Genomic DNA, 26,601 nt, shown 5'->3' on the forward strand with positions numbered 1-26,601 from the left:
TAAGGTGACCTACAGTAAGTGCTTTCGAGCATGTTACTAAGCTGTTGCTAAGGCATCTTGAGAAATTTTAAGCATGTTGCTATGCAGTTGCTAAGGTGACCTACTGTACGTGCTTTTGAGCATGTTGCTATGTAGTTGCTAAGGCATCCTGAGGGATTTTAAGCACGTTGCTAAGCGGTTGCTAAGGTGATCGACAGTAAGTAATTTTGAGTGCATTACTAAGCAGTTGCTAAGGCATCCTCAGGGATTTTAAGCATGTTGCTATGCGGATGCTAAGGTGACCTAAAGTAAGTGCTTTTGAGTGGTGCTAAGGTGTTCTAAAGGGATATTAAGCACGTTGATATGCAGATGGTGTTCATAGTAGTTTCCTTTCCTCATCTACACTATTCAATCCATTTATCTGTCATATATTTAATATGATTTTATCATACAGAGTTAAAAACAGTAACACTATGAAATAGTATGGAGCTTTCATGTATTTTTCCCATCTCGTGAACAGAACCTGCGAGAGCTCTGCGGAGATGGATGATGTAACCCGTCGTCACGGTAATGGAATCTCCCTCTGCAGACACTGATGGATCTGTTGCCGTGGCAGCCATTGCCGCCCGCTGACATTCCGGCCTGCCCCTGTCTGACGGCGGGCAGTGCCAAGCACTCTGCCTGCTGTCACAGAGTGGTGTGTGTGTGTGTATGCACATGTGTGTGTGTGCGCGCATGTGTGTGTGGTCTGGGCCTCCAGCCAGAGCGCTAGCTGACAGGGCCCCCTCACGCAGCTCCACTGAGAGGACCACGCAGCGCTGGAGAATACAGAAGAGTCCTGTGAGTGAGCTGCGCCGCAGGGCACTGGGTTCATTGTTTCCCAGCCACTACACAATCACGCACCGTGGCCTAACCAGGTTATGTTTTATGCTTAAGAATATCAAGTCGCTGTATTGGTGGTCGCTAACCTAGTTAGGCATTCCTACCTTACTGGAGTATCTAAAAAGAGGTGTATATCATCTGCTCAACTTTCTTATAACAGAATGTAGTATGGACTGTATAATAGCCTATGTGTAGTGCGCTAGTATGCTAATTCAAACAGTTAATGTGACAAGAATACCATAATGCACTGTAAAAATCAGAGTATGTTTTACATGATTATACAATTTTAGTCTTTCTACTTTGAAATTTTATGTTTAATTCAATGTTACTAATTTTCTTTGAAACAACTTCCACTCAGAAAATCCTACGCCAATTTTTTTTCACTGAACTATTAAAAACGTTGAGTTTAGTTTAAATCAAACAAAACAGTAGATGGCGATGTTACTTTGTAAAGAAACATTACACGTCTATAGACTGAACACGTAAAACGCATGTGCATGACGTCACCGTTTTCACAAATTTGCGTTTTTGTAGTTTACACAGAGACGATAGCCATATAATTTTCTAAAATGTGCACTTTAAACCCGTTTTCAAATGTTTGCGTTTTCAGAGAGCCAAAAACGCTGTTGTGCGTAAATGAAAAAAACAAAACAAAAACAAGAAGCTTGAAAAGTGATGCTCATATAGATGAAAATGTTGCTAGTTTTTCACAACTTTCTTAAATGTTAAGGTAAGTGACACGTACATGTATGCACCAGCTGCTAGCATTCAGCACGTTACTCCTTCCCGAGGAAACATCAGTCATGAAACATAATACAGGCAAAAACCATTGGGGGAAAAAGCCACATTGAGCATTTTACACAAATCAGCCACCAAATAACTCTGTGTCTCTGACATATTGCCTGTGTTGTGTGTGTTTGGATGCAATAATCACTGTACTGCATGATCTATTTCATTCCCACACACCGTGTGTACATTCACAGCATTGAGAGGAGACTCTGAACACAACTGCCCCTCTCGTTCTGTCTGGTGCTGCTCTCTAGTTGACATTTAAAGGCTAACAGCGTGAACTGAGACTCTAAAACCCCACTGGACTGGTTGTCTGTCAGTCAAATCTGGCCAGCCAATGAAACAGATCTCTTCATGCCACACACACATACAGACTGCATGTGGACTACTCACTGTTCAGTATATACTGTACATAGTTTGCTAATTTCCTTTATGAATGGAATCAAAATGTGTACTACACAAAGCACACTGACTGTAATACTGTTTCCCACAATGCAATGTGCAAGACAACCGTGATCTCATTCTTGACTCTCTATTTCACTGCATTGACCAGATTAACACATACGTGTAAAATAACCATATTTATATCCCAGATAACTGGACACTGCTGATATAAATGTGCAATTTAAGGTCATGTGACAACAACGTAGCACTACTGTTTGAAATCAGAATAAGGCATAATACTTCACATACTTAATACTTCTTCTCTCAGTAAACATTATATACTCGACACTAAGTGGTATGACAGGAATCCGTTTAAAAAAAATTGGAATAGTATACTATTATTATTTATATTTATGTTGCAAAAATAGTATAGTATGCTATTCCATCCAAATTCAGTATTGCATTGTAGAATAGCGTTTCACGCAGTGTGTTCGAACCAAATGGAAAATGTAGTAGGCCGACTGGGTGTTATATCCCATGCGGTACACATTATACATGCTGCAAAAGTAGTGTGCTAGTATGCTATTCCAAGTAGTGAAACGGTCACCATGAGTTATATCTTTCCTGCCTGAAGAATGCACCATTGTGTGCTTGAGATTAGCCCTGTAATTCTAGCAGGAGATGGAACATTAAAGATGAACAAAAGCGCCTGACAGGTCCAGTTAAACTCTCTCTTTCGTGTGTGTGTGTGTGTGTGTGTGTATACGTGTGTGAATCAGTTGAACTCTAGACCAGAACTGCATGAAATTTGGTATAGCACTTGTCAGTGTGGTTTACCGCAGTGTGTGTGTGTGTGTGTGTGTGTGTGTGTGTGTGTTCGTTGGCAGTAGCAGCCACATGCAAGCCTGGTATTTCCCTTGGGGAAGTTTTTCGCTGCTTGTAAGTCTCATGTCTTTGATTTTGTGTGCTTGAGGCAGAGGAAAGGAAGCAGCCGAACGCCGTCTCGCTGCTTCTGTCAACTCGAGGTCCCTTGATAAGAAAGAAAGAAAGAAAGAAAGAAAGAAAGAAAGAAAGAAAGAAAGAAAGAAAGAAAGAAAGAAAGAAAGGACGATAGATGGATGGATAGATAGATAGATAGATAGATAGATAGATAGATAGATAGATAGATAGATGGGTAGATTGATTCAGTGACAGTTTCTGATATGGAGAGGGTGGGTGGGGTTTTCTGTGATGAGCAACATGGGTGGAAGGAAATGAGAGGATTTAACCGCGCGGACGAGCAGCGCGTCTTGCCAGGAACACACACACAAACACGCGCGCGCACGCACACACACACACACACCAGATCCTGCCAACGGTTTATTTGTCTGCCTGTTCGCAGGAGCCACAGCACGACGCGCTCTGATCCGCTGCGCAGAGAGTCGACACACACAGTTCCAGCCAGGGTGAATCTTCGGCCCCCAGAACAAGTTCTCTGTCTCCTAATATATTTATATATATATATATATATATATATATATATATATTTAGCCAATTTGATTGTATTTTGGTGGTAAAGAAGTTTAATAAATAAATAAATAAAGTTTGGCAATAATGTTTTTTTTTTAATTAATGTCAAATATTCAGATTTGCATATTATTATTATTTTAAAAAACAGAACATTCCACATTGGTCTGGTTTTAGTGTCAATGTAAAAATATATTTATATTGACATTTGGATGCTATTAAAACATTTTATGACTTGTTATTATTGTCTATTAGGCTATGTAAATGAAGCCATCGACACAAACACTGCGGAACTCAAATCTGCATTACCCTTTAGTATGTCATGTTGCCATAGCTGATTAAAGATTGTGATCTAAATACACACAGATCTGCAGTTTTGCTCTGTGAAAACATGTGTGTGTGTGTAAACACGTGTCATTTGTGTGTGCAGAGCTGGTGTGAATGACGCTGCGCGAGAGGCCACAAGAGAGAACCGAGAGTGACAGAACGCGAGACCGAGATTATTAACACCAGAGATGTGCCTGTGCAAAAGCGCCTGTGCCAAGACTGTGCTATCCGGATGCTAGGGTTTTATGAGCGGGCCGTTTCCAGGTGTTTTCACTTGTGTAAATCAAAGTAGCTCTGCTTTATTTTGTTTGAATATTTCTTTGAAAGATTTTCGTAATAGTCTAGTTTTTAAAATATTCCATTTTTAATGGGCTTGAGACACAATCAAGTAGTCAAAATATTTGTTAAATAAAACTTTCATAACATTCCATCATGTTCAGAAGAATAGCATTTCTTTATTAAATGTGCCCTTAAATAAGTCTAAATGATCTTCACATTCAACTTTAAGACGCTCGTAAAAAAATATATATATATGTGTGTGTGTGTGTGTGTGTGTTATATTTTCTAATACTTTTGCATATAGGCTCCAGCCAGGTCTTTTACCATGCCAATGGGGTTTCCAAGAGGAGCCGACCCGATCGGCTATCGCGCCAACAGGACAGTTGCACTATGGGCCGCTAGGGGGGGCTGCTGTACCACCGTTCTCCGTATCGCCGGGCTCCGCTATATGCTGCTTGCTCTCGCTCTCGCTCTCTCTCTCTCTCTCTCTCTCTCTCTCTCTAATCACGCTCTGCGTCTCTCCCCCTCTCTTTATCATTCTGAGCCACCCCTCCTCCCCCCGTCACTTACCCTGCCCTTCTGAGAGAAGAATCCACGGCGTGTGCGATTTAGAGGGTGTGCGTGTATGTGTGTGCGCGCGTTAGTTTATGAGCCCGTGCTTCTGTTTGTGTGTGCGTAGAGGTGCGATGAAGGCCGGCGCTATTGTGTGCCGCGCAGTGTTCTGTTACCTGCGCGCGAGTGATTAGAGCGCCGTAATAAACGGAGGGAGAGATAGAGCGCGCGCGAGAGAGGGAGGGGGTGAACGAGGGATAGGTTGAGTGGAAGAGTAATAAAGACCGAGGGAGGAGATGAAATTCCAGCTGCCTGTGAAAGGCTGTTTCCTGCAGCGCTGCCACGAGATTAATGACGAGAGAAAAAAAAAAGAGAGAGAGAGAGACGGAGGCAGAAAGAGTGCCGCGCAAACGACTCAACGAAACTATTCGGTCCGTTGCGACGGCGTCCCATTTAGCGGCGCGCGCCTCGTTTTAATCTGGTTAAAGTTCTCTCTTATCATTTTAATATAGCGTTCTTTCGCGCGCACAGATTACTGTCGAGGCAGATCGGCAGATATTGCGCGCGCGCTCACAGGGCACGCAGAGACATTCACAGTGAGTGCCAGGCCTCTCGCGCTGCTCTGCCTGTGCCTGAGATAAAAGCATTTCATTTTACTTCACGGCTGGACGTAAAAGTGAGAAGAAAAGATTTAGCTGGATTGTCCTCATCCTTCCCAGATCGATATGCCATTAGTACAGTTAGCTGCGGGTTTTCTGTTGCGTAACTCTCATGGTGTCTCTCAAAATGGGACGAGTTGGGAGTGAGAATGTGTTGGGTTTATCTTTTGCAAAAAAATTCTCTGAGCGACTATTAAGTATTACTTACAGACTAGGCTTAGTCCCAGACTAAAATACATGTTTTAACAGTTTTTTAACTGAAAGTACAGACATATCTTAAAATATATCAGATCCACGGTTTTTTTCCCCTAAGGCACAAAGCTATAAATGCCCTAATTGAACTAAGACCAAATCCTGGCTTAATCTAAGCCTTGTTTGTGAAACCAGACCTTTGTCTTCATCCCTACTCCTGGGGACCCGCTGATATATCCTGAGTTTAGATAATCAAGCTCTTAGGATCGCTCGAAAATACATGTGTTGAAGCGGGTAGGAAATACACTTTGCAGGACAGTGTAGGGTTGAAGACCTCTCTGCCATACAGAAGAACCATTTCAGGTTCCCAAATAACCTTTAAGTGAAAAGTTCTTAAAAGAACCATTTTGATGTGAAGAACCTTTTTCCACTATGGTCCAATGAACATTCTCTCAAAGTTATGAACAAACGTTTCTCCTGTAATGTTAATAGAATGTTCATTCCAAGTTATCTGGACTTTAATAACTGTTTTTCAGTTATACTGAAACTTAACTTTTTTTCTGAAATATTTTAGTTGAATGTTTGTCTAATATTTCTTAAATGTTACTTCTTGTTAAAGAATGTTTAGAGAGCGTTTTCATAATGTTTGTAAAAGAGAATGTAATGTGTTCTTAACATTTGTATAATCAAGGAAAAAACATAAATAAATAAAATGTTTTGAAATAACATTTTCATAAATTAATGGGAACATTAGTAAAAACATTTTAGAGCATATTTGTGTTACCAGGGGGGAAGGTACCATGGAAGGTAAAGGTTCTTCATGGAACCACTGAAGCCAATAAAGAACCTTTATTTTTAAGAGTGTTTGTTTTATTTCATACAATCAATGAAATCGATATATGATAACGGTTCTTCATCTCTTATATTACATCAATAACAACTATACTAACTAAGCTTTGCTGTCCTCCAAAATGACCGGTCTTAGCCATGTCCTGTGCTCGCTGAATTGCTGTTCTTGGAGTTAACCACGTCACATGTGCTACTTTTTTTCGGGATTATCTGTTCATTTACTCCAGATACCTATTCTAGCTGGGCCTACTATGCCTCCAGTTACCTATGCTAACTGTGTTAGCAGTGTTGTGTTCTCTAAAATATCTGTGTTAACTTTGTCACATGCTGTTTTCTGACATACATTTGCTAACTGTTCTATTCCTGTGTTAACTGTGCTATACTGTACTGTGCTAACTTTGATGACTTATATTTGTGTGGTAACTGATATCTGTGGTATTTCTGTACTAACTTTGACAACTGTGCTTCTGTGTTAATGGACAACTGTGCTTTTTCTGTTAGCTTTGCTAACTGTGCTTTTTCTATGCTAACTTTGATAACTGTGCTACTTCTGTTAACTGTTCTATTCCTGTGCTAACTGAGAACTGTGCCTTTCCTGTGCTAACTTTGATAACTGCTATTTGTGTGCTAACTTTTTCTACCTCTGTGAAAACTTTGCTAACTGTGCTGTGCTAACTTTGATAACGGCTATTTCTGTGCTTACTTTTTCAGTGGCACTGATATACTTGTGTCAACTGTGCCTTATTCTGTGAATTACCTGTACTAACTTACTTTGTTTTATTAAGTTCTTTGAGATATTAACTACGTCAGAAGCTTGTTCTTGGACTTTAGGACAGCTGTGCCAGATGCAGAGGCTGTCTGATCCATATTAGGTTGCTTCAGAGTAGCTTGATACATGCTAAACGCACAACCTTTTAGTCTGTGCCAATAACTGAAATACTTTGCAAACGGTGGAGCCCAATTCCTTAACAATATCGCCTTTAGTGTTTGTCCTTCTGAAGTTGTTTTGAATCAAGCCTTTGCTTGAGTGCTACGGTCTGCTTTCTAAAGGCCCGTTTACAGAAACGATGGCAGGGACGGAGCGGAGCGAGCGGCAGAAGTGTACGGCTGCGGGATTTCTCCGGGGAACGTCTTGCCGTCACGCTCCACCGCTGTCTGAAGAGCGCCAGGGAAACCCTGACTGCAGAAGCGGGACGAGAGCTGAGACGAGAAAAGAGACAGAGCGTGAGGGAATGAACGCAGCGGCGCGTGTGTGTGCGAGGCTCTGTGGGAGAGAAACAGGTGCTTCCTGTGCTTTTGAAATGAGAGTATGTGTGTGCGCAAGTAGCGCTGCCTGAAAAGCGTGTGCTGTTTGCATGCGATTACCAGCTCTGCTCCTGTGTGTGTGTGTGTGCGTGTGTGTGTGTGTGTGTGTGCGTGTGTGAGATTGTGTGGCAGCTTGCGGTGCGTGTATGTGTGTGTGTACCTGGCTCACGCTGAGACAGGACCATTAATCCTGCTTACTGGCCGTTGAGCAGCGTCGAGCAGCGCAGAGATAAAGAGCCAAATCCCTCTCTCTCTCTCTCTCTCTCTCTCTCTCTCGCTCTAGGCGTGATGACTGACTCGGCCTGTCTGTCGTCACCTGTAACGAGCCGACGTGATTTAATTCAATTGCGTTCGATTCAGCGACTCAACTGTAATGTCATAAACTGCGATATGATAATTGTATTGATGATGCGCTTCCTGCGGGTAGAATAGCTCATCCATGACCAGACGTGTTCTGCGGTTGTGTGTGAAATCGTTACCAGTGAGGTCAGATCAACATTAACGGAGAGAGAGAGAGAGAGAGAGAGAGGGGTGTGTGTTGGGTCAGAGCGCTGGTCACACTTTCTGTAATACACGCGTTCGTCAATAACTGCCTCATCGATATTCTTAACTGTGCATTGATGACCGATACACAGGCCTGCTGGACACACACACACACACACACACACCCTCAGAACCTCGCCTGTCTCTCTGTCTAAATTTATCTTTCTCTCTGCCCTTCTATCTTTCTATCTTTCTGCATCACAACGTCTTTCTCTCTCAGCCTGTAGCTTTCTTTCTCTCTCTTTAAATTTTGAGTCTGTCTCTTACCTGTCTATCTCTGCTTTCATTTTTATCTATCTCTCTGTCTCTCTCTGTTTGCCTATCACTCTGACTCTGTCTCTCTCTACCTGTCCATCCATCCATCCATCCATCCATCAATCTACCTCTTTGTACATCATTCTCTAACTTTGTTCATTTCTCTCAAATTCAAATTTGCTTCATTGGGCATGACTGCAAATAATACAATATTGCCAAAGCTTGGAATACATAGAAATATAATAATAAAAACATCAAAACAATAAAATATTATAACATAACTTACATTTAAATAAACAGTGTAACAAATTAGAACATCTGTGAACATTTGATACCACAGTGTTTTAACATATTTAACCATTTCTCTCTCTCTCTCTCTCTCTCTCTCTCTCTCTCGCATGTTGGGAGTGGGTGGAGGTGTTGGGTGAGGTCTGAGCTGTGTGGGTCTTTTTTCCACTAGCCTCAATTACGGGGTTTTTTTTCTTTTCTTTTTTTCTTTCACTTTTTATTCTTTACATGAGCTAAAGTTTGCTTTTGACTTCTTTTGATTATCGGTGTGAGCATTGCGCGGGGAGAGATGGCGTCTCGAGAGGAGGCGCCGTCTTTGTCCTTGCGTAATGGTTTCAGATGTGTGCCTGAGGATGGCGTCACAGTGGAAGACGTGCTCATTTCGGCTGGAGGAGAAGTAGGACACGAGAATATTGTGTCCGCTTCTCGTATGAACAAAGCCGTAGTAGTGTTCTTGAAAGAACAAAATTTTGTTAGTCGTTTAATCGAGAATGGTCTCGTCATAAATGAAAACTTTGTTCAGGTTACCCCATTATTCGCTCCGACAGCAAAAATTACGGTGTCCAATGTTCCACCTTTTATTCCGGATGAAGCGTTGGAACGGGAATTAGCACGGTTCGGTAAATTTGCCAGTGGTTTTAAAACAATTACCCTAGGATGTAAACACCCGTCTCTGAAGCATGTTAAATCTTTCAGAAGACAGGTGTTTATGTTTTTAGACTCCCCCGAGAATACGTTGGATGTTTCATTCCGAGTACGTTACGAAGGGAAAATGTATATGGTGTATGCAACCACTGGTAGCTTGAGGTGTTTCGATTGCGGCGATTTAGGGCATAAAAAATTTGCGTGCCCACACAGAGTGCGTGTACCGGAGGATAGGCCCACTGTCTCAGGAGAGGGAGATGTGGTGGAGCAGGAGCGCATTGTCCGAGAGGAAAACGCAGGCCCAGCGCAGGTAAGCGATACTGGTGCGGCGCCGTCCGCTATGGAAGTGGGATTACATGAGAATGTTGTAGCCAAAACTAATATAAATGAACATCAGCAAAGTGAAAAATCTGTAAACGCTGTTCAAAATGTCAATGCAGATGGGAAGCAAGATGATTTTGTAGAAGTTGCAGGGCCCAGTTCACGTGGGTGTGAGCCTGGTTGTTTGGTTACAAGAAAGAGAGAGCTGTGTTTTAGCAATGATGGAAATGCAGTAGATGGTGCATCTGATGAGTATGAATGTGATTCCCAAGGAGGGTCTGTATATGAGGGCGATTCACAAGATATGTCCACTAAAGATCCCTCTTTATATACATTAGATGAAATTAATGGTTTTCTTGATGAGACATTCGGGAAACAAGTCAGCATTAAGGAATTTTTTCCTGACGTTGGAAAATTTGAGAGGTCAGTAGCCGCTCTTCAAAAGACTGCAAATGTTGATCAGTTGAGTGAAAAGAAACGCTTCCGGTTAAAAAAACATGTTACAGTTATTAGAAGATGTAGAGAAGCTGATAAGAAGAAGAGGCTAAAGGCTTTCTTATAAGTGATTATAGCCATGTATCACGCGGTGTGTTTATCTTTATTTCTACTGTTTTTTTCTGCTGTTATCTTTTTCCTTTCCTCCCTAAACTTATATATGGATCTTTTGAGGGTGGGTTCATTAAATATTAATGGAGGGAGGGATAGTCATAAACGAGCTTTGGTATCTGAAATAATGCAAAATAAAAAATTACACGTTATTTTATTGCAAGAAACCCACAGTGATACGGATAATGAAGTAGAGTGGGGGATGTGGTGGAAAGGTAAACATGTACTTAGCCACGGTACAAATCTGAGCGCTGGGATTGCTCTCCTGTTTTCTCCAGATACAAAAGCTAGTATTGAAAATACTGAGGAAATTGTAAAAGGTCGTTTGGTTCTTGTCAAAACTATAATTGAAGGGACGACAATTTATTTTATAAATGTCTATGCACCAAATGTGGGACATGAGCGATTAAAGTTTTTTAGAATTCTAGCTGATGTTTTAAAACAAGATTTTAGTGATGGAAACATCATTATTGGAGGAGATTGGAACTGCACAGAGAAGTTCAATGTTGACCGTAATAATGTAGAGCCACATTTGCTTTCATCCAATTATTTGTCAAGTTTGGTAAAAGAGGCTGAACTTTTAGATATGTGGAGAATCAAGCATCCAATAGATAAGCAATATACATGGGTCAAAGTTTCTGACAATAGAATAAGTGCTGCTCGTTTAGACAGAATTTATGTTTCAAAATGTTTTAATAATAGGATTATTGATTGTTCTATTTCTCCTGTAGGTTTTTCTGATCACCATCTGGTTTTTATTTCTGTAAATATGGCACAGTTTCCAAGAAAGTCCTCTTATTGGCATTTTAATGCTAAACTATTGCAGGATGCTTCTTTTTCTGAACACTTTGTGGTTTTTTGGAATCATTGGAAGGGGAAGAAAAATGATTTTGAAAATTTAAAACAATGGTGGGAGGTTGGAAAAACTCAAATAAAAATGTGTTGTCAACAGTATACTGCATATTGCACAACTACGCAAAGAGAAACAATTCAAGGCTTGGAAAGAGATATAAAGTCTATAGAGATAGAAATGATAGGAAGATATGACCCAGTTTTTATCAACAACTTGCAACAGAAAAAGAAACAATTAAGTTTTTATTTGAATGAGAGGGTGAAAGCAGCTTTGGTGAGGTCACGATTTATATCAGTCACTGAGATGGATGCCCCAAGTGCCTACTTTTTTAATTTAGAACGTTCAGTGGCACAGTATAAACAAATGACATGTTTGAGTCTTCCAGGTGGGAGGATCACAAATGACATTACAGAAATGCGTCGTCATGCTGTTGACTTTTATTCTTCCCTCTATAAAGCTGACCATTGCGATTCTATTTGTGCAGCACAACTTATGAATGAACTTCCGCAAATAGACTTTGTTTCTAAGGCTGCTTTGGACACACAAATCACCCCTGAAGAACTCACTATTGCTGTTGGACAGTTGAAATCTGGACGCTCTCCAGGAATTGACGGGTTGACCTCTGATTTTTATAAACATTTTTGGAAGCATATTGGAATGGACCTTTACGAAGTTTTCTGTGAAAGCTATAAAGATGGTATTCTACCTGCTACGTGTCAACGTGCTGTATTGTCCCTATTGCCTAAAAAGGGAGATTTGACCCTATTAAAGAACTGGAGACCTGTTGCTTTATTAACAACAGAGTATAAAATACTATCTAAATGTCTATCTAATAGGCTTAAGGAGTTTTTACATTTGATAATTCATCAAGACCAAACCTATTGCATTCCAAAAAGATCCATAATGGATAACCTTTTTTTAGTGAGAGATACATTAGATATCTGCAAAATGGTTGATGCAGAGGTTGGGTTGATCGCCTTAGATCAAGAAAAGGCGTTTGATCGTGTTGACCATAGTTATCTTTTTAATCTACTTGAGGCGTTTGGGTTTGGTCAGGATTTTATCAAATGGATACGTTTGTTGTACTCTGGAGCTTCCTGTATGGTCAAGGTGGGGGGCGGCCTCAGTCGGCCTATTGTGGTCTCAAGGGGCATTAGACAAGGATGTCCTTTGTCTGGACAATTGTACAGTATTGCTATTGAGCCATTACTTTTTAATATAAGGAAAACTCTAAATGGTTTATCAATACCCTCAATGCCTCAATTTGTAAGAATCACAAATACTGCATACGCTGATGATGTTACAGTTTTTGTAAAAGACAATAATGATATAAAAGCTTTGTCTAGAGCACTTGAGTTGTATGAAGGGGCATCATCAGCTAAGGTAAACTGGGAGAAGACTGAAGCTTTCTGGTCAGGTCAAAGTAATGTAGGCAATCTCCCACAATTACCAGGTATTTTAAACTGGAATAGAAAAGGGCTAAAATTACTTGGTGTGTTTTTAGGATCAGAAGAGTTTCAGAAGAAAAATTGGGAGGGAGTTTTGGAGAGAGTGTGCACCCGATTGTCTAGATGGAACTGGTTGCTACCCCAGTTATCCTACAGGGGGAGAGTGTTAGTTGCCAATAACTTGGCCGCTTCTGCGCTGTGGCATAAATTCAGTGTGTTACAGCCTCCCGTTGGATTAGTCCAAGACATTCAAAGGATGCTGGTGAATTTTTTTTGGTCGGGACAGCATTGGGTTCGATCAGCTGTCCTTTTTTTGCCAGTGCAAGAAGGAGGGCAAGGCCTTGTGGATATTAAATCTAGACTCATGGCCTTTCGTCTGAATGCTGCTCAGAGACTATTGTATAATAGCGATATTGTCTGGTCCAACACTGCTGTTGCCCTCCTGAGAAAAGCAGGCAACATGGGACTTGACAAACACCTGTTTTTATTGAACCTGAATGAAAAAACCTTGACAGACTTGACGACATTCTACAGATCTATGATGGAAGCCTGGAAAGTGTTTTTTGTCTCAAGACCTGCTGGAGTACATGCAGGCTTGTGGCTGATGGAAGAGCCTTTGTTCCAGAACCCCTTTTTGCCTTCCAGACACTTGTGCTCTGACAATTTGTCATCGCGGCTGATAGCTGCTGGATGTGTAAAACTTGGACACATTTTAAGCATCAGTTTGGATACCCTGGGTGAGAGAACTGGGATAAAATCTGTTCGTTTTTTAAAACAAATTACTGATGAAGTGTTTGGAGAGTTGAATTATGATCAAAGACTTTTTATCAAGAACTCTAATCATATTGAAGAATGGATGGTCGGGTGTGATTATGCTTTTCCATCCTTGACGGTAGCTGCTGGCATAAGGGATTGGCCTGAGGAAGAAAATCTTTTACTGTCCTTCAAAACCCCTCAGTTGGACAGTTTTGAGTCTGCCGGAAAAAAAGCTCTGTATGTGACTTGCGTGAAAGTGACCAATGCACATCATCTTTCTGGAGTAAAGTCATCGAAATGGATTGATTTTTTTGGGACAGACATCTCCCCCAAAGGTAGCTGGCGGTCACTGTATAAACGCCCCATTGATAAACGGACTGGTGATTTACAGTGGAGGATAGTACACAGTGCAATAGCTACGAACAGACATGTGGTGCACCTCGATCCAAACGTGGGGGTCGGTTGCCTTTTTTGTTCTGTAAATGAAACTGTTTTTCATCTTTTTGTTCAATGTGTACGGTTGGGTAATTTGTTTTCCTTTTTATCCCAATGGGTATCATCATTAGGTGAAGATTTGTCTCCTCCATTGTTTATTTTTGGGCCAACATACTCTGTTAGCCGTAAACATGTTTTGGTTTTATTAAATGTTGTGTTTGGAATTGCCAAACTCTCTATTTGGAAAACCAGGAAAAATAAGATGCTTGGTAATGATTCATTAGATCCTTTGTTGATGTTCAAGGGGTTGGTAGCATCAAGGCTCAGGATAGAATATGCATATTACAAACTGGTTGGATGTTTGCCAATGTTTGTGAATACTTGGGCCATAAATGGAGTGTTATGCACAGTTAATGAAAATGATGATCTACTGTTGACTTTTTAAGTCATATGGTGTTTGTTTTTTTTCTCTTATTTTTATTTTGAATTTGTTTTTTTGTTGGTTTTTTGTGTGTTTTTCCCGTAATTGAGATTGTGGAATGTAGAGTGTTAGTGGCAACACAGATTGGTTTCACCTATATGTTTTAAATAAAAGTGATTCAATCTCTCTCTCTCTCTCTCTCTCTCTCTCTCTCTCTCTCTCTCTCTCTCTCTCTCTCTCTCTCTCTCTCTCTCTGCGTATCGCTGTCTCTCTCTCTGCGTATCGCTGTCTCTATCTATATGTCTCTCATTGCCTGTCTGTCTAGCTGTCTCTCTCTCGGTCTCTCGGGGCAGCAGTGATATATTATTAGCTCCAGCCGCTGAGACCCAATTCCCAGAGCCGTGTAAGAATTCATCCTGTCTCTCTCTCCAGCGGGAGGGCTGACTCTTACGCATTTGGAAATTTGGCCTGTAAGTACCCTTCAGCTGGGGATCAAAGCTGTACGCAGCACACACACCGCCTGAGAACGGACGTATAGGCCCCTAACGGGAGGAGTGTGTGCATGTGAAGAGGTCAGAAAGCGGCGACTCAGTCTTAGATGCTGCACAATCTCCAGAGAACGATCCCCACCGCACAGGATTAAAGTGTGTGTGTGTGTGTGTGTGTGTGTGTGTGTGTGTGTGTGTGTGTGCGTGTGTGTGTGTGTGTGAGTGTGGATCCATGCACTGGAAAACACAGCTTGACATGCTAATTTTCCACACTGCGCTTAAGGGAATAAACTCACCCAGTGCGACTGTGGGACTTGTACCGGTTCAAGTTTATTCCCCCGGACCCTTGAATATTTCCACACTGACCTGCAGTCCGTCCTTCCCACAGCCAGTTGCATCGGATCTGGAATCAGTTCATGACATCACCAAGAGGTCAGGGATTAGCTGGTTAAAATGGTCCACTCCGCTAGTAGATGCCGTAACTACACCACTCTGCGGATAGAAAACACGTTTTAGCATAACAAAAATGTATTTTAAATACATTTAAAAAATAAAGATGTTTTAAATGGTTCTTAAAAGTGTGAAATCGATCAGTTAAAACTCAATTCCGATAAACAGATAAAAGATAAAAGACCAATTAAAAACTTAGTCACTTCATTTATGTGATGTTTTGAAGAATATATATGTGACCCTGGACCACAAAACCAGTTACAAGTCGCACGGGTATATTTATGGAAATAGCCAATAATACATTGTTTGGGTCAAAATTATAGATTTTTATTTTTTTCTCAATGTTTCTTAACCCTCAGATTCCAGATTTTCAAATAGTTGTATCTCGGCCAATTATACATTATTATATGATGTATAAATCTCAATTTAAAAAAAAATTACCCTTGTGACTGGTTTTGTGGTCCAGGGTCACATATGTACAGCACATTGGTCAACAGCTGTTGTTTTAATAGCACTCTAATAAAGTGACATTTACATAATTCCTTAAAACAAGATAGTTTTACCTGAGAAGCAACAAGGCATGAGATATTATCATTTGTTTTCATATATATTGATACATTTTGAATATAAGCTGATTTTTTAATACCGTTTTTTAAAACTTGTTTCTACTTAAAATTTACACTTATAAATAGGGGGAAAATTGTCAAAATATACTTGTATTAAAGATAATATGAATAATTCTCTGAAATCAAGCCTTAGCATCATATGCAGTGCTGCTTTTTAAGTAAACGTATCTTGTTTCAAGAATATTTATATTTCAACTTGAAAATTAGACAAAATACTATTAAAAACACACTGTAAAACCCAACAAGTTAAGATAACTCAAACCATTTGAGGAAACCGATTGCCTTGAACTATTAAGTTTAAAACTCAGACATACAAGAAACCCTTTTAAATTTCAACATAACAGAACATTAAACCCTAACAGATTACCCCTAATATTAATATTGAGCAGAAACACATCAAATAACAATTAGTTTGAACATTTACACTCCTTTAACAGTCGGAAGCAAAGCATGCTAACTAGAAATCTGCTGTAACTCATTCCGTTTGAGTTCTGCTTGATATAATCAGATGTTGAGTTCACATAACTTATTTCTATTGAGTACTATGAACTTTAAGTAATAATTGAGTAAATTTGACTTAGGTTTTACAGTGCATAATGTCACAAGGGGCCCCCTAAAAGAAGCAGGACCCCCAACTGCACTATGTACATCATTGACAGCATTTTCTAGTTGAGAATAGACTCTTTTAGAATTATCAGTTGACAGACATTCCGGTTTAATAAACGTGCTGTCTGAGGTAACTGGCAGGTAAGACGAGAGCACTGTTTTGGGAAACAGTCACGGAACGCCTGTGAGTCACGGCGCCCTTCCGCCGGCAAGACCCATTTGATTCTCTCTCTCTCTCTCTCTCTCTCTCACTCGTCTCTGCCAGATCTGACGCTTCCTTTAATTCTCTCTCACGCTCGCTTGCCTCTCTCTCTTTATCAGATTCCTTCCCGCGCCCGTGTCTGCCATCGCACCTATTAAAGACGCTCGGCAAATGGAATTCCTCAATATCGCACTCGGCTCTGCTTTGATGTGAAAGAGAGAGAGAGAGAGAGAGAGAGAGAGAGAGAGAGAGAGAGAGAGACAGAGAGATGGGGGATGGGGGGGGGGGGGGGAGCATGAAAAAAAAAGCTGCCAAATTGCGTGCTCGTTTTATCAAATGCGGGCTGATGTTTGTCACCGAACGGCTAGGACTCCACAGAGTATTTCAATTAACACGGAGAAAACGCAGCTGCGGTTTACCACGTGATTTATTCCTAATTCACCTGAAACGCTTTCATGAAATATGTTTTATGTGTTCTCCAAACTGAACCAATTTCCAAAAGATAAAAAACAACGACCTGTCATAGAAGGTTGCTTAGATTCACAGGTCCCAAAAACAAAACTTTCTATCGTAGCCAGTAGGTCCTATCTTACCAGTAGGTCATTACTCACAGGTCTATTCTAATTATATGCATACTAATATGCTACTAATTGCAGGTACACACTGCACGATTTTCAAAGTCCTCGAATCACTGTTCTTCTCGCGTTACACCACTGTCTGCAGTATCATTTAGTTGCTGTTGTGTGCACATTACACAACGTGTCAGCGACATGGGGTCACACATTACACAACTTTTCAACAAGAAGAATCGCTGACAACTCTGTCTGGCCTAAAAACTGTTTCACAACCAAACATCAGCGCGAATTGATACAGGAAATAACGAAAGATCACATGTGAGACAGGAGTTCATGTGCGAGACTGGATTTCTTCCTGTTAAAACGGTGCCAGCAAGAAGCTTGCTATCCAAGTTGTCTCCGCACAAATTTTCAGCAAAAAATAAAGAAAAGAAAAGAATGTGAAGGAGAGATTGGTTGCTGATAATCTGTTGCAGGTCTATGACTCCTCCCCCTGAACTTTCTCTTGCCCTGCATCTTGCGCTCCCATTGGCTGTAGGTCTTCGCCAACGTAATTTCCAGTCAGTGTTGCCAAGTCTGCGTTTTTCTCACAGAAAACAGGTTGGGCTACAGGTGTTTTTGTTGAAGCGACAATTCGATTTTTACCCGCGGAACGCAATCGGGCTAGTTTTGAATGCACACTACGCGTTTGTCACTCATGTAAACGAGCAACGATTTATCTTCGATTGTGGGCGTTTGTCTAGCCTGGGTTTCCCCAGACTGCCTTTGCGCAGCGCGATTTTATTCTCGCTGAAAGGCAGTCTGGAAACCATGGACCTGATTTTCGCCTCGTTTAGGGAACCAATCACAGAACGGGGAGGGAGCAGCAAGAAGACGATGACGACATCTTTGCGACACAACTAAGCAGTTTGTTTATATCTATGGAGTCAACATGGCAGCAGACGCGAAGCTACCTTTTGATGCAGCCTTAGATATTGTTCTAAGTAGTTTAGATCGCAATTTTATTTAGAAAAAAGAGCAGCGTTTGGCGTTAAACCATTTCTCTACATACGTCATCTGGTATAATGGAAACGATTAGCTATGAGCTACGTACAGGCGCATTTGATAGGCATTCTTAGCACCCAATAAACGGCGCCGGCGCATTCGTAAACCACGCCTCAAATGCGAGAAAATGAACATGTGGTTCCCAGACCCAAGTCTCAATGAGAATTGGGTCTGGCGTTAGCCAGGCTAGCGTTTATCTGCGATTACCACAAAAATGTCGGCGAGTGAAAATTGGGGCTCAAATCGTGCAGTGTGTACCCGGCATAACCATGTAATCTTGTATAGTTAAGAGAGGAAAAAACACTTAACTTATCTTTGTTGTTGACGTTAAAAGTTGACAAATCCAATTCTACAGTTTTTAAAATTAATTTCATCTGACACTTGGCAGAAGCTAGTCAAATTAGCCAGATACCAACATTGGCAGTTTGCATGACATGCCACCATCCTTTGTAAGATAAAAAAAAAAATATGACCCAAGTAAATTCTTTCTCTGTCCTATACTAAAAAAATCTGACATTTGCATTGGCCCGCCGGCAGGGCACTGATGGCTGACGTGGGCACTGTTGCATTGGCAGCCTGGCACTGATAAGCTGGCGTTCACTCAAGCACACTGATCTAATGCAGTGGGAAACGCTTAGAATACTTCACTACTGAGAGACAGTTAGTAGTTTGCGGTATATCAGAGTCTAAAAGCTTTCTGTGTTTGTATGTCTTGGGTTTCTTATCCTAAAACACTTAAGTGAAGTCATTTTCTTATGCATGAAATCGGAGAAATGGAAAAGCAAAAGTGCACCAACAAGATCTAGATTATTATCACAGGAAATTACACATTTCACAGTATTCCAGTGAGATGTGGCACTTTGTTGTCACCTGTGAATCTGTGTAGTCATTTTCACTTCCAAGGCAGCATCCATACTGAAATGGACCCAAATGGACAGTTATTTTAGCGTTTCTTTCCCCACAAATGTGGGAAATTTGTCTAAATTTATGACATTTTGAGTACATCTACACAAGACCAGGTAAGAACTTTTACAATGTTTCTAAAATGTTTTATTTTGGTTACTTTTATGTTATGAAAAACTACAAATGTTGAAAAACGTTACATGCATCCAATGTGCAACGGTGTGAAATGTGAAAATAAACTGGAAAAACTGAAACTATAATACATTTTCACGACTCCAAAACTAATTAAAACAAAATAAAAAGAGCCACAAATTCGTTTTAGTCTATTATACGAAATATATTGTGTTGTAATAAATGGGATAATTTGCCGTCATTAAACATAAAAATACCACTAGATGATGCTATGATAACACTAGATTACCAGATGTTTAACGCTTACATCTAAATGTAAATATACTTTATATCACGCAATTCTGACTTTATAACTCACAATGGCAGTGAGTTATATTTCACATCACGCAATTCTGAGTAAAAGAGTCAGAATTGTGAGATAAAACATCACAATTACCTTTTTTATTACTAATGTTTTTTAAATTAGGTGGTGGAAACAAGCTTCCATAGCAAAATACTAAAACACACAAAAAAACAAGATAAAAAAAGACTAATAATTTTATTTCAAGAGATATTTATGATATAATTTTGATGTTTATGGCTTACAGCTTTGAAAACCTTTTCACAATATTCTAATTTTGAATTTGGGGTTTTCATAAGCTGTAAGCCATAATCATCAAAATTACAACAAATAAAGGCTTGAAATATCTCACTTTGCATGTAATGAGTCTATATCATATATTAGTTTCACCTTTTAAGTTGAATTACTGAAATAAATGCATTTTTGCACTATATATATATATATATATATATATATATATATATATATATATTATTTTTATTTTATTTTTAAACCTAAGTGACTAATACACGAAAATGTGACAACAAGTAGGGTGAAATCATGTTGATTGGGACACTTTTTCCTAATCCCCCTGAACTTACCCTACACATCAAGTGTGCCATTTAGGACCGGGCCAATGAGTCCCCTCTGGGCATATAAGTTCTCAGTGAATCTTAAAGCATTTAATTACAGCGAAGGAGAAGGATTAACAGATAACTAGGGGAAAACGGCACAAAGGAAACGAGATTGATAGATATTGAAAGGGCGGCCCATGCAGTAGGGACATCTGCCAGCCGAGTGACCTCTGCCATTTGTAATGATCAACCGTGGAAAACACACACATGCACACAAACGAGAGGATGGACGTGGCCAAAATTAGGGCTAAAAAAGACTTGGCAGAAAGTGAAAGAGAGAGTGTGTGTGTGTGTGTGTGTGTGCGCGCCTGGCTTGCCAAGGTTGGCAGGGTCTTTGATTCGCTCTGACAGTCTTTGATGCCCTCCCAGTGCCCGCTGCACCTCTCTACACACACGAGCACACACACACACACACACACACACTATGTGCCAGGATCAGACATAGCAGAACAAGGCTGACGTAACGCAGAGGAAAAGATGAGAGCGGGCCGGGAATGAGGCATGAAATGCGGGGGGGAAAAAAGAGGAGCGTTGTTGTCATCCTCCGTTAGTGGTCGTACTGAGATTTTTCCCTGGCACGCTTCCCACCGTGAGCCGCAGAACACGAGTCTGCTGAATGCGAAAACAGGAGCAGATAGTCGAGAACACCAGCAGAGACAGAGCAGTCTGTTAATGTTAGACAAGTACAGACGTGTCTTGCCTCTTGCTCATTTCATCTAGCAGAGCTAAAACGCTCATATTTTAATCGGACCTTTCATACAGACTCATACCCTAAAAATTCGTTTTTTTTAAGATTCCAAATACATTTTTTTAAAGCCAAAATAGTCTTATAAAGATGGTTTCCTTTTCAAGTTTTAAAGATCTCCCGAGACTACCCGGCCGCTGCGGGAAAATCTACTGGCACATACACCTGAGCGCTTAAACAAGTATGTTGAGTGCTTTAACAAACAACACATCAATGTCTCCTCGGCACATGGGAATAACAACTTGAAGAAAAAACACACAGGACATATAACAAGGTCATCCCTGACGTCAACACGCACCGCACCGCGCTGACGTCGAATACATCAGGACATTCGGGTATTTGTTGAAACCTTTTTTCCCTGACAATCTTGATATGTTGCATAAATTATTTAGAGGAATTCTGTGTTGTTTAAAAATTCTGTTTTTAATTGGATCAATTATTAATCGTTAATCATATATTCTTGAAATGTGGCCATTGAGACAGTTGAAAGAAATTAAGGTTTTGGGGGCAGACGGCATCTTAATAAATGACGAGTAGATCCATATAAATGGATTCTCACAGGCTCTGAATCAAGATTGTCCAAGTTAAGATTAAGTTAAACAAATATATAACGTATTATCATAATCAGTGATTTGAACGAATTGGTTTAGTCAGTGATTCAATGACTCACTCATAAAAGCAGAGATGAAAGTGGGAAATCCTTATTTACCTGAATGTTGAGCGCGTTATTAACTTTTGAATAAAAGCTGACGCGGGACAAAATGCCCGATTTCCCAACACGTTGAACTGAGCAATGCCATTGTGCAATTTTAATAGGCTACTTTTAAACGCATATAGCTAATGTCAGTTTATAATTGCAGGTTATAAAGTCAGAATTGCGTGATATAAAGTCGCAATTGTGTGTTATTAAGTCAGAATTGCATGATATAAAGTCACAATTGCATGTTATAAAGTCAGAATTATGAGAAATAAACTCGCAATTGCGAGAAATATACTTGAAATTCTGACTTTTTTTTCTCAGAATTGCATGTTTATATCTTGCAATTCTGACTTTATAATACGCAATTTGGAGATATAAAGTCAGAATTGCATGATATAAAGTTGCAATTGTGTGTTATAAAGTCATAATTGTGCGATATAAACTATTCTTAGGTAAAAAAAAAAAAAGTCAGTCTTTTTTTCCCCTTAGAATTGAACTTTATAACTCGTAATTGTGAGTTTATATCTCACAATTCTAAGAAAAGATGTCAGAATTGCGAGATATAAACTCGCAATTATGTGTTATAAAGTCAGAATTGTGTGATATAAAGTCAGAATTGTGTGATATAAAGTCGCAGAATTCCGACTTTATAACATAATTACGAGTTTATTTCACGCAATTCTGACTTTATATCTCGCAATTCTGAGAAATTAAGTCAGAATTGCTATGTAAACTCACAATTGTGAGATAAAAAGTCTAAAAAAATTTTTTTTTATGTTTTATTCTTTGGCGGAAACAAGCTTCCATACATAATAGAGTAGGCAAAAAGAACCCAGATGATTCTGAAGTGTGCATAAGACAGACACTTTACAATCCCTGTAGTGAGGTGTAACTGACATTGGTAGATCACATGACAAGGACAACGAATGTAGTACGTCCGGATTAGATGCATACTACACGCACTACTATATAAAACATACTTTTTTAGTGGTCGTGAAGTAATCACTTATTCAAAATAAGTACCTACTTAAGAGAGTATGCGATTTAGGACCCAGTCAGGCACTTGTGTTTGAATGAATTGGTTAAATTAATGACTCAATGACTCACTCATAAAGACTCACTTGTTCAGTTTCTGAACGAATCAGTGTTTTGAACAAATCAGTTTAGTCTAACGATCAATGTCTAACTCATAAAGACTGTCACTTTTCACTTAATTCCTAAGTTAATGTTGTTTTAACAAATTGGTTTAGTCAATGATTCAATGACTCACCCATCAAGTCAGTCACTTGTTAATTTCCTGAGTATGTGGCTGTGTCCGAAATCGCATACTCTGTTGAGTAGGTATTTATTTTAGATAAGTAATTACTTTGCAACCACTAAAACAGTGTGTTCTTTATAGTATGAATGCGTGTAGTATGAATGTAATCCGTACATACAACATTCGCCATGTCATCATTGTCATGTGACCTACCAGTGTCAGTTATGTCACTTCACTGCCATCCACAAATCCTCTCCCGCTGTCTCATGGGATAGTAAAGCATCAGTTGTATGTGCATTTTAGAATCTTTCCGGAAGTAGTAGGTCATCCGGGTACTTTTTGCCTACTCTTTTTTTTTTTTTTTTGGCCAACGATATAATAGGGAATTATGCAATTTCAGATGCAGCCATCATGAAATGTTGAATGAATGATTCAATGACTTTGTCAGGTCACTTTTCGTCACCTATTGGCATAACGATGTAACCTTCAGAAAGAGTCAGTGAACAATACTTAGACTTACCAATTAACCAATCAGATTTGAGGACTGGAGCTCATGTAAGATGCATGTTATATCTTGACCTCTTCTAATTTTCCTTCTGTAGTGAATTCTTTACTCTCATTTCTCTTCTTCTCCTCCTCTCTCTCTCTCTCTCTCTCTCTCTCTCTCTCTCTCTCTCTCTCTCTCACAGTGCTTTGGGCAGTACAGAAGATGACAGAATGCTCTCGAGAATGACTCACAGATGGAGAACGCAGAGGAAGATGAGGGCTTGGAAAGGGAAAGCCAGCGAACAGCGTGAGCAGTGCAGTCCTGGAGCATGTGAGGGCAAGAAGGAATACAACACACACACGTTAAGAGCATACCAGCGCAGTGTGTGTGTTAAGAGGGTTGGGTTTCTAAATGACAGATCATTATCATGCTAATTAAAGCATTTTGTAGCTGTGACTCGTGCAGTATTTGTGTGTGTGTGTGTGTCTCTAATTAAGGCCGGTTCATCAGCGCCCAGCTCATTTACACCGTGCTAGAATGACACCCTGATTCAAACGCACGGACAGTAATGAAGCTACTAATTATTATAGCACTTTAACATATTTAGCCTCAACTGAGCCAACCCTGAACAGCTGAACCACCTCAACTGAACCACATGAACCAAACAAAACTTCAACATAACCTAGCACAGCTGAGCCAACCAAACACAATCCAACACAGTCAAACCCAGCAAAGCTGAACTAAAGCAACACAGCTCAATCAACACATCTGAATGACCACAAAACCTTTCATTTTGTGGATAACAGAAAAGGAGTTTTGTGAACAAAACCCACCCAGTTTGTCACGAAAAGCATTTTGTGACATGCTGAATCATTCGCAATATACTAACAATGTTTTTGAATAAGAAAATGTATAGTTTTTACATTTTGTTAAAGGCACAATATTTTATTTTATTTATAAGTTTATTTGTATAGGGACAGTACAAAAAAACATGATCCCAGTCAAAGCTGGAAAATATGTATTGCACATAGTGAGTATAGCGAAAGCTAATTTGCATCTCAGGTCCCTAGAAAGGCTTTTCTAGACAAAACATAAAATACAAAATAAAATAAAAAATTTGTTACATTACATATGTCAGATTTTTGGATTGAAATATCCAAAAACACCAGAACAATGTTATATATTTTGTTGATTTGTGTACCAAGAATGTTTAAAGGCCATGGACCGTTTCCGTATGTCGCCTATCAATGACATCATACATTTACATTTACATTTATGCATTTGGCAGATGCTTTTATCCAAAGCGACTTACATTGCATTTCAGGCTTCACATTTACAGTCTTATCAATTCTTGCTTTCCCTGGGAATCGAACCCATGACCTTGGCGTTGCAAGCTCCAACGCTCTACTGTTTGAGCTACAGGAAGGCCTGTAGCTTTTGTTTTATTTTGTAGAAACCATGGAAACACCAAAGATGCTTTAATGTATTGGCCCTATCTTGCACCCAGCCAAGTGCAAATGACTTTGTATGCCGACGCATGTATCATTCCTATTTTGCACCCGAGGCACAGCGGACTTTTCCCTCCACAGACGCACGTCTGTAAATTAGGGAATGAACTTGCGCTCGCGGGGGGCGGTTCAGCGAAAAGAGGAAGCGTGTTCCGGCGCAAACGTTCCCTGGTGCTATTTTGCAGTTTCAGAAAACAATCCCGCCACAGACTAGGAAAAACCTAGTCTAATGTCAGTGGCGTGTTATTCAGATGCTATACACTTTGCTTCTCTCATCTACACAGACGCAGCAGTTCCCATTTTTGCAAACCATACATAATTACAAGGAAAAATATTACCACACTATGGAAATCATTGTGGTGTCCATGAAGATGTGAAAAAATAGGCATAAATCTAGCTTACACATTTACCCAAATTATTCAGGCACATTGTAGTAATGACGGATCAAACCTGTTTGATCAATAGTGGCAAGACACACAGGTATATGGACACCTGACAAAGTGGTTTGTCCATCAAGAACCAGGAAACAAAATTCAGTTTCACCAAAATCACCTTCACCATCATGTAAGTTGCGTACGCCTGCAAATCCGCCGTTAGCAATCAGCCATGGAACAAGCGCGCCTGCTTGGGAATGTGAGGGAATGTGAGAAGACGCTCTGATTGGTTTATTGAACGTTACGCCCAAACCACAACTATGAGTAATGTAGCTACTTCAGATCAACCCATTTTAGATTCGGGCGCAAGAGTAATTTATCCCGCCGGTATAATAGAGATCCACCCACAAAGTTACTTGCGTTTCGCGTTTGATACTTGCGTTTCAGGTCATTAAAATAGGGCCCATTATGTGTTTTATTAGACAGGTGAGCAACTGTTTGGAAACATTCATAGACAGAAAACATCCATACAAAACTTGTTATACAGCTCAACACAGTCTTATTGTTTAAATCTTGTTTTCTTGATTTACCGTGAGTACCATGTTTTACCATGCCTAATATCGATCTAGCTCGCCGTGTGTAACAAGTGTATTATAGTAGCCGCATAGCAAACGCACAGAGTAGCATTATAACAACTTTTAACACACTCAAATGTATCTAAACTGTTACCCCACATGTATGACAGGAAGAAGCGGAAGAGGTCGTCTGCGGCATAATAAAAAATAAAAATAAAAAAAATAAAAAAAAGCTCCACTGCCCTCAAACTGAAATCAAGGCGTCATCAAGCTACACCTTTGTTTTAAATAAGCGACCTCTAGCAGCGAAAAATTACATAGTGTGCCTTTAGATGCACACATTTAATTAAATAAAAAGATTATATAAACAATTAAGACGTTCATATAATAAATTTGTATAAACATTAATATAATAAACAATATTATATATATATACACAGACGAAATGTTGCACTTTCATAATTAATATAACATAAATTAATAATAGTAATTAAGATATTAATTTATACAAATAAATATAAATTATTACATTTCCATTTATATAATTAATTCTGCACTTTCTTGTTGACTAAAATGTTATTTTTGGCACCCAAAATTAGATGGCATTTTAGTCATGCTGAATCAAGCCTGTATATATATAAATATATGAATATAAAGGAATTTACATTTGTATATTTATATAATATATATTTATATATAA

General features: G+C 39.7%; 1 long non-coding RNA gene across 2 annotated transcripts in view; it reads right to left on the reverse strand.

Moving 5' to 3' along the window:
* LOC306988863 overlaps positions 1-26,601 on the reverse strand; it is a 53,385-nt gene that overhangs the window by 8,268 nt on the left and 18,516 nt on the right. For both annotated transcript variants that reach the window (XR_013795505.1, XR_013795506.1), the window contains exon 4: positions 15,129-15,254. This is a non-coding gene — a long non-coding RNA (uncharacterized lncRNA). The remainder of the gene's footprint in view (positions 1-15,128; positions 15,255-26,601) is intronic.

The sequence above is a fragment of the Phoxinus phoxinus genome, assembly GCF_949152265.1.
Source record: "Phoxinus phoxinus genome assembly, chromosome: 20".
NCBI classification, from domain to species: Eukaryota; Metazoa; Chordata; class Actinopteri; order Cypriniformes; family Leuciscidae; genus Phoxinus; species Phoxinus phoxinus.